Raw genomic sequence first — 8707 nt, 5'->3', positions numbered from 1 at the left:
AGAAAGATTTTTACAGACCAGGGATCACAGTTCACTTTTAAACTTGTCTGAGATCTTACGGAAAAATACAAAATTAAGCATAGAAAGTCTACTCTGTAGCATCCTCAATCAAATGGACAAGAAAAATCTACTAATAAGGCTATGGAAAACATCATTACAAAGACAGTGAAAATGAATAGAAAAGATTGGTTAGACAAATTAAAAGATGCATTATATGCATACAGAATTACATGGAGAAATACTACTAGATTCAGCCCATATAAACTGGAATATGGTAAAGAAGTTTTGTTACCAATCGAATTTCAAATTCATACATTTAAACTTGTAGAAAAAATGGGATTGGACCTGTCAGAAGCCCAACAATAGAGAATTATGCAGCTGAATGAACTAGACAAAATCAGACAACAAGCAGTTGATCACACATCACTAGTACAACAACAAAGAATCAAATGGCATGACAGATTGATCTAAAACAAAAAATTTCATAAGGGAGACTGGGCACTTCTTTTCGACTCCAAGTACGAAGATTACAAATCTAAGTTTACTACTCATTGGCTTGGGCCACATGAGATATAATAAATCTTTGACAATGGAGCAGTCAAGATCAAGACAATTGATGAAGCCTCCATTTCATTTCTAGTTAATGGTCATAGACTAAAAGTTTATAATAAGCCTATCAATAAAGAAGACTTTTTGAAGAGAGTCTCAGAAGAAAACAATATGGAAGTACTAGAATAGCATAGTCATATTCCTTCCCTACATCCAGAATAAAAAATAAAAATAAAAATAAACTTAAAAAATAATAGAGTTTGGTTGTGAAAATCTAGGATACTGGCACAATACAAACTCGAATTCATATCGGAAAACCAACTTGTTTGGCCAATATGAATTGTCTTTTATGTTTTTCAATTTCATTTTGCAAAATCATCCTCCAAAATTCAAATACTTGAGGACAAATCTCAAGATTAGCAAGGGGGGAGATTCATAATAAACCAAGAAACTATGCAATTGGTTGAATGTCAAGAAGTTGTATTGCAGAAGGGACCTGAGACATCATAATCAATATTTATCAGTAAGGGACTTGAACAAGATCAATGTCATATGTTATTGTTGAAGGGACCTGATTATTCATCTTAAAATCAACATCAAAGGGACCTCAAAAGCAGCTACAAGCATCTACAATCCAACAAAATCATTCAACAGAATTCATTTTGAGGTCAAAGTATCATCATCATTAGAAAAAGGTCAAATGTTGACAAAAGAGCTAAGGTCATCATTAACAGAAGAAAAGCATTGACAATGAGCTATCAAGTGAAATGAAAGTATAGTAAGTTTAAAGTATTCTTACTGCCTTCGATTTTGAAATTTTTTCTAAGATTGATAAACTAGTTTAAACTTGAATATGCAGTACCCCTATCCATGTATATATCATCCTCCCTACATTATATACATTTACCTCTTACATTATTCATTAACCTTATTATAACCTTACATTCATCAATTCATAATTCACTCAGCCACATTCATTTGCATTTTTGACCAAACCTTTTGGCCACATCTCCTTTTTTGGGCCAAAAAAAAATTGCTTCATGGAAAATTGTCTACACAACAAGAAGGATTAGTTTCATATGCCTATAAAACAAGAACAAAGAGAGTTAGTATCATTACAAATATACTTAACATCTTATTTCAAAAATAATTTGATTTGAAATGACCCAAGATTATGGTCATTTCAAAACAAATCAATACATAAGTATATGTAAATGATGACACAAAAAATGGGCAAGTATGCAATGATAAAGGCATAATAATGGATATGAAACATGCAATGCAAGTATAATGGATCTAAAAATGCACAATGAACAAGCATAATGCATAATCAAGAAAGCATGCAATGAAAAAGTCATAGACTAGTCCTAATAGTGATGAGTATTGAAAGCTCTAAACTACAAGAAGTTACGAGCTATGATGCAACATTAACAAGAAATAAAACAAGTGTCGAGACATGTACAATGGAAAACACTTGTGTTACAAAGTGGTGATAAGAGTATAAAACCACGATGTATCAAGTGAAACAAGTGGCAGCCAAAGGTACAAGTGATAAGATGAATAGTCAGCTAGTCAAATCGAAAAAATGTAGCAACAAATGGTCAAAATATGTTTCAAAGGTTTGCACGCACATTTGAACATTGTCTATGCATTTTTCTTCATCATCACAACTAAGTTTCATCGTAACCTAGCTCAGAATCAAAGGACATTGTGTATTCATTATTTATCCACAGCCTAAAGAAAACACGACAAAACATACCCTGTTTGAATGAGAAATACGCAAAGAGTGAAAGAGAACTACGTAAAAAGAGGAGAACCTTGTGTAGTATAGATAGCACAGGTAATGACATGGAGAAATAAGGAGGATCATTGTGTTTAAAAGGAGGAGAGATAGAAGAGCGCAAAACTGAAATTTCCTCTACACTGAGAAGACATATTCTCCATTAAATCCCATAAATTGGACAGTGATCAGGTAAGAGTAGATCTCAGGGTCTTCTCAACAGTTAAAATATTTCTAATATTGTGTTATTCTCTTGAAAAGGGTTCAACTTAAGTTGTTGTTTAAATGTGTCATACTATGATAGAAACACAACTTCAGTCCTAGATTGTCACCCTAAAAAGGCTCTACCACCTGTAGACCAATGATTTTTCAAATTGCTGGAGACGAAGAGTTTAACTAGGACTATATGTTTACACAGGAGCAAAGAAACCTTAACAAGATAATCTCTACAAGGTTTCAACAGTCATTTGCAGCTTAGGTATCGTTTCAAAAACGATTTCCTCATACATTTTTAAAAACATTTTGCCAAATTTTGCACATAAAAAACACAGTGAGCATCCTTTTGTATACACAGTGAGTAGTTTTATATGAAATTTGGTAAACAGAGAAGGTTTTTCATCGATTTTTATGGGCAATTTTGCAAACAAAGAGGATTTCTAAACGCAATTTTGCAAACAGTGAGAGATTTTGCAATGGAGATGTTTACATGGTTTTTCACACAATGAGAGTTTTTTTACCCAATTTTACAAACAGGGGATTTTTTTTTAATACCATTTGCAGTATGAGACAAAGAAATTGAAGATCTAAAGGCAAAAGAAGTAATATCATTCTTTTTTTTCAAAGCTATAGAGGTGTGGTAACTACATTAACCATGATTTTTATCCAATATTGCATGAATGATAAGGTCAAATATATATTTTTGCTTGTTATATTCATGATGAGGTTATTTATTGGACAAGGCCATATTAATTGGTACACAGATCAGATGCAATTGGCAACAAAAACTAAAGCTAAAGACTTCAAGATAGAAAATTGGAGTAAGGATACAATAGAGAAACTATACCGGGCAGGGCTATTGGAGTTTCTTAAAAAGTTCAATGGTCACAATGATAAAATCACATAGGAGTTCATAAAGCATTTTGAACATGGACAAACCAAAGTTGGTGAACTTTCTATACCACTGAACCCAACCTTTCTTTCTTAAGCATTGGACCTTCCTTTGATAGGATAAGAGTAGCACAAGAGTCTGCATTTTAAGGAGAAGGGATGGAACTTTTCCTGGAGAAACAAAGGAAGGGGTCCTTTGACAGGACAAGAGGGATTCCAAGAGATTGGCTTAGAGAACCATGCTCAGAATTGGTTTTGATTATCCAGAAGTACTTCACTTGTGATAATCAGTACACTGTGGTACACCTTTTTCATATCAAATTGCTTCATCATATCAAGGGAGATTGTGAAATCAACTTACCCTACTTCTTTTCAAAAATCCTAACCAAAATGATAGAGGATGTCAAGAACAAAATAGAAGCCAAGGAAGCCAATATATATCATCATGGGCTAATCAAGATACTTTTTGAGTATCAGGTAAGGAATAAGGGGTTGCTTTGGAAGGAGTTTTTGGCTAAACATCATTTTGAAGAACAAACAACAGGGAATGAGGAGAAGTTTGAGCAGTTGCATGTAACAAGAAGTATCATGCATTCTCCTTTATATCCCAAGATAAGATTGAAGAAGAAGCAATATGATATTATGATTGAAAAAGAGAAATCCTTTCTATCCATTCCTAGGAGGCCTAGAAGAAAATCACAAGAGGAACCAAGCAACAAAGAAAAAGATCCAGAAATTGAAATTATTGGAACTGAGCCTCCACAAACATCAAAGAAGATTGATGAGATTATACAGAGATTGGAGGAGGAAGTCCAGGAAGAGATCATAGAGAAAGACTCCTATTTTGAGGATGCTTGGGTAGGATCCACCTCATCTCACTCATATGCCAAAGAGACTAAGGAAGAATCTAAAGAACTGCACAGTGAAGTATATCTTAAGAAAATAATGGAGCTAACAAGTGAGCTGGAAGACAACAAGATCATGGAGAGACATTTGAAAAACGAGAACAAAATGTATATAGAAAATAACAACAACATAATCAAGGAGAACAAGAAATTCAGCAAGAAAATTAAAAAGCTTGAGACTTAGAATATCCTCATCTCCAAACAAGACTACAGATGGCTAAAGGAGAAAAAGTTATGGCAATACAAATATGAGAAATAAAAAGTGAATATTGCCATCTACAAAGAAGAGAAACATGAGGGTATTGGCATTCTCCTTCAAGCCGCACAGGAAGAAGCTACAGGATCAAGAAAAATAGGGGCATCAACACTTAGGAGATCCAAACGAAGGAGGCAAGCATGAGGACATGCTTGAACATCAGCAAGGGGGAGATGTTGGCCCTCAATTTTGGTCATCTTTTCCTATCCTAAATCCATTTATTTACCACAATATTCCATCAAATTTCACCTATATATGCTTCATTTTAGTCCCATTTTTCATATTCAAGTAACTAAATTAAGTTTTTCAATTTTTGGAATTTTTTGTAAAAATTGGGTTTTAAGAGTAAATTTGGACTGCATTAAAAATTCTCGTAATATCTTCATGGAAGAAATATGTGCAGGACACCTGGGCGAGATCTAAGCACAAATTTGAAAATATTTGGAACCATAGATGAAGAAACACCTATTGGTACAGTCAAACTGAGCAAAAACAGGTTCGGTCAAGGCTGGTCAAACTTGACTTGTCATTCAGGAATTCCTAGTAAAGAGCGGATTTATTATTTTGTGGGATTTTTTCTAATTTTGTGAACCTGAATTGATGAGTTCATCATGTATGAATGGATTAGGATTGATAAGGCTGTTAGAGCCATTATAGCAAAGTTTTTTTGTGATTTTCTTATTTAAACAAAGTTTATGGACCATTCAAAAAAGTGTAATTTTGTATTAAGACTATTGGAGACTTATGAGATAATTTGAAGAATCATTTCTACTGTTCTATTTGTTGTTCATGTTGTGGATGCTTTATTAAGTTAGTTGTAGCTGAAGAGTTATTCGGGTGTACAAGGCAATGTTAGAGGGGCCCCATACCAAGCTAAGTACACTTTGGTTAAATTTTGTATAAATAAGCATAGTTTTGATTCAGTATTTCTTATTTCAGTTTTATGATTCAGTTACTTAGATGTGTTATGATTTATGTATGATTTTTAGATGATTTTAGATTAAAATCTAATTTGTGTATGAAAGGACAACCAAGGATTTAAGTTAAATTCTCTTTCTAACAAATTATGAATCACAACTAAAAATCATCCTTTTGAATTTCTTGAATTTTTTCTTGAATTCCAGTTTATGATTTGATGCAATGGTAATGTTGTTGGAGTAGAACTGTGAGGAAGGACAACCAAGTCCTCCAAATTTAGGAGCATATTCTCTTGCTTTCTACACATCACAAACTGCTGCTCTTTAGTTTCTCTTCTTTAGGATAGTACTGTGGGGAAGGACAACCAGGACCTCCTAAGTTAGGAGCCTCTTCCTTCAATTATTGCATCTTGAATCAGAGACTTTTTAGTTTCTTTTAACTTAGAACCTATTTCTAATATGAATTTCCCTTAAACTTTGAGCCTTTCCTTCCGAAATTGACTTTACCTGAAATCCATATACTTTGGATGTGCTTTCAAGTCTACAAACCCGGATTTACAAGTAAAACACCTGCGTTAGTTTAATTAGTAAATCGACCTAGCAGGTTGTTGGACAATTTCCACCTAATTTTTCTTCCAAGAAAGAGAAAAATTGTCAAGAAGAGTGCTCCTTACACTTGGATTGGGGGAAACCTTTTCACAATAGAGCCAGATAATATTTTGAGGAGATGTGTGAGGGAAGATGAAGTATTTTCTATCCTCTCAACATGCTTTGATGGACCACGTGGGGGCCATTTTTTTGCTAAGAGGACAACCTTCAAGATTCTTTAGGCAGATTACTATTAGACTACCCCACATCAAGGTGCCAAAAGGTACATTGGTTGGTGTGATGAGTGCCAAAGGATGGAGAATCCTACACCAAAGGATGAGATGCCACTCCAACCTCAAGTGAATCTTCAACCATTTGATAAGTGGGGCATGGATTTCATTGGACCTATTGACCCCCCATCTAGAAAAAATAGGTATATTATTGTATGAACAAATTACCTAACCAAGTGGGCTAGAAAAAAAAAACAGTCAAAGCAATAACAAAATAAAAAGTGGAAAAGTTCTTAAGGGAGAACATTTTTTACAAATTTGGTTTCCCAAAAGAACTAATCATTGACCAAGAAACTCAATTCATTTCCAATATGATAGAGGGGATAATGAAGCAGCATCACATCAAGCATAGGAAGTCCACTACATATCACCCTCAAGCAAATGGGAAAGTGGAAGTGACCAATAGAGCACTAGAAAGCATCTTCTATAAGGTGTTAGCAGTAAAAAGAAGGATTAGGAAGCTAGGCTTGTGGAGGCCACTTGGGCCTACAATACTACATGGAAGAACACCACTGGTTTCACCCCCTTCGAGATGGTTTATGGTAAGAAAGAATTGTTTTCCATTGAATTTGAATATAACACCTTAAGAATGTAAACACAACTTGATCTAGACATCAAAAGAGCTTAGGAAGAGAGGTTGCAACAACTGAATGCCCTTGATGAAATCAAGTTATAGGCATTTATGCATACTAAAGTGGTTCAATTACAAAGAAAGGAATGGCATGACAAACACATCTAGGAAAAAACCTTTTAGGAGGGTGACAAAGCCCTCTTATATGACTCCAAATTCAAGGACTTCAAATGGAAACTCATGACTAGATGGCTAGGCCCTTACCTAGTGGAGAGATGCCATGATAATGGCTTTGTTCAAATCCGAACAATTGATGAGGAAAAGATACCACTTTTGGTCAATGGTTATAGGTTTTACTTTTACAAGAAGCCCATGTCAAAGGCTAAATTTATTAGTTCAATAAGCAAATAACTAAATGTGACTAGGAGCCTCAAAGCTCCCAATCCATTTAGCCCCTGATGAAAAGAGAACAAAGAAAAATAAGACAACAAAAACAAATAAAAAAATGAAAAATCCCTAGGTGAAAACCTCTATGAGGGAGCTGAGGCAGGTTCTTGGGCTAAAAACCTCCATAAGGAAACCAAAGGTCCTGGAAAATAAATAAATAAATAAAATAATATATATATAGATATATAGATATAGATATCCCCAGGTGGAAACCTCCCTTAAATTCCACCTCCCTTAAGGCACCTAGGGAAGGCCTAGTAGGCTGAAAAACTCCTTTGAGACACCTTGTAGATCTCATGATAACAAAAAATATAATAAAATAAAAGAGAAAAAAGAAGGAAAAGAAAAAACAAGAGAAATGAGGAGAGTGTAAGGAACCTCTACTTTGTCTATTCTAACACTACTACTAGGATCCAAACAATAGTCAAATAATTTCAACATAGTCAAATAAAGTTAGATTCAAAAGTATTTACATTACCTTCAAGACATATAGTCATCCCTTTGTGCCCATTCCACTCATTTCTTGACCTTTCACAAGACTCCCCTATCATTACCTAGTCCCTCTCACTCATTTCTTCCAGTATCATGAAGTGCTACAAAAAAGTCAGTGTATTGATACAGGAAGTTGATAAGCATATAGAAAAGGATCATATTAGAAGTTTTACACTTGAGGACAAGGGAGAGAGCCCTTGAGAGTCCTAACACTCATCCACTCCATCAGACTTCACTTTTTTCACCTATTTCACACTCACCATCCATCAAACACTTGACCATTCACCTCTTATACTCCCATTTCCATCAAAGGGAGACTCTCTATCCACCACCAACAATTTCACCATGAATTATCAAGATTTTTGGAGACCGAACCCAAAGAAAATTGTGATCCTGAGGGGTCTAGGTGGCCAACATAGAAAGACACACTGTCCTATAGTAGCTTGGATAAACCCTATAGGATCAAACTTGAAGTAACAACCTGATAATTTTGAAGACCACATAGCTTCAAGAGACTCCAAAAATTGGGCTAGGCAACTAAAGGATTTCTTGTAGGCTCCTACATGACCATTGATCATCAAGAAATAACAACATCATAATAGTTGCAACACCTGTGCTCTTGTAACCTAGATCGAGAAAATTCCATCTGTAATGGACACTACAAGAAGATACCAAAGCTAATGAAAAGACTACTAAAGCTTACAAATTTCATTACCAACCACCTCATTACCATCAAAAGGAATTCCAATAGCCACATCAATGCTTCAGCAGCCTCATGCAAGCACTAATTAATCAAATCACCAAC

This window comes from Pinus tabuliformis, chromosome 7 (assembly GCF_031772625.1).
Source record: "Pinus tabuliformis cultivar Carrire ecotype Pingquan chromosome 7, CPIR1, whole genome shotgun sequence".
Taxonomy (NCBI): Eukaryota; Viridiplantae; Streptophyta; class Pinopsida; order Pinales; family Pinaceae; genus Pinus; species Pinus tabuliformis.
This window is presented reverse-complemented; position numbering follows the sequence as displayed.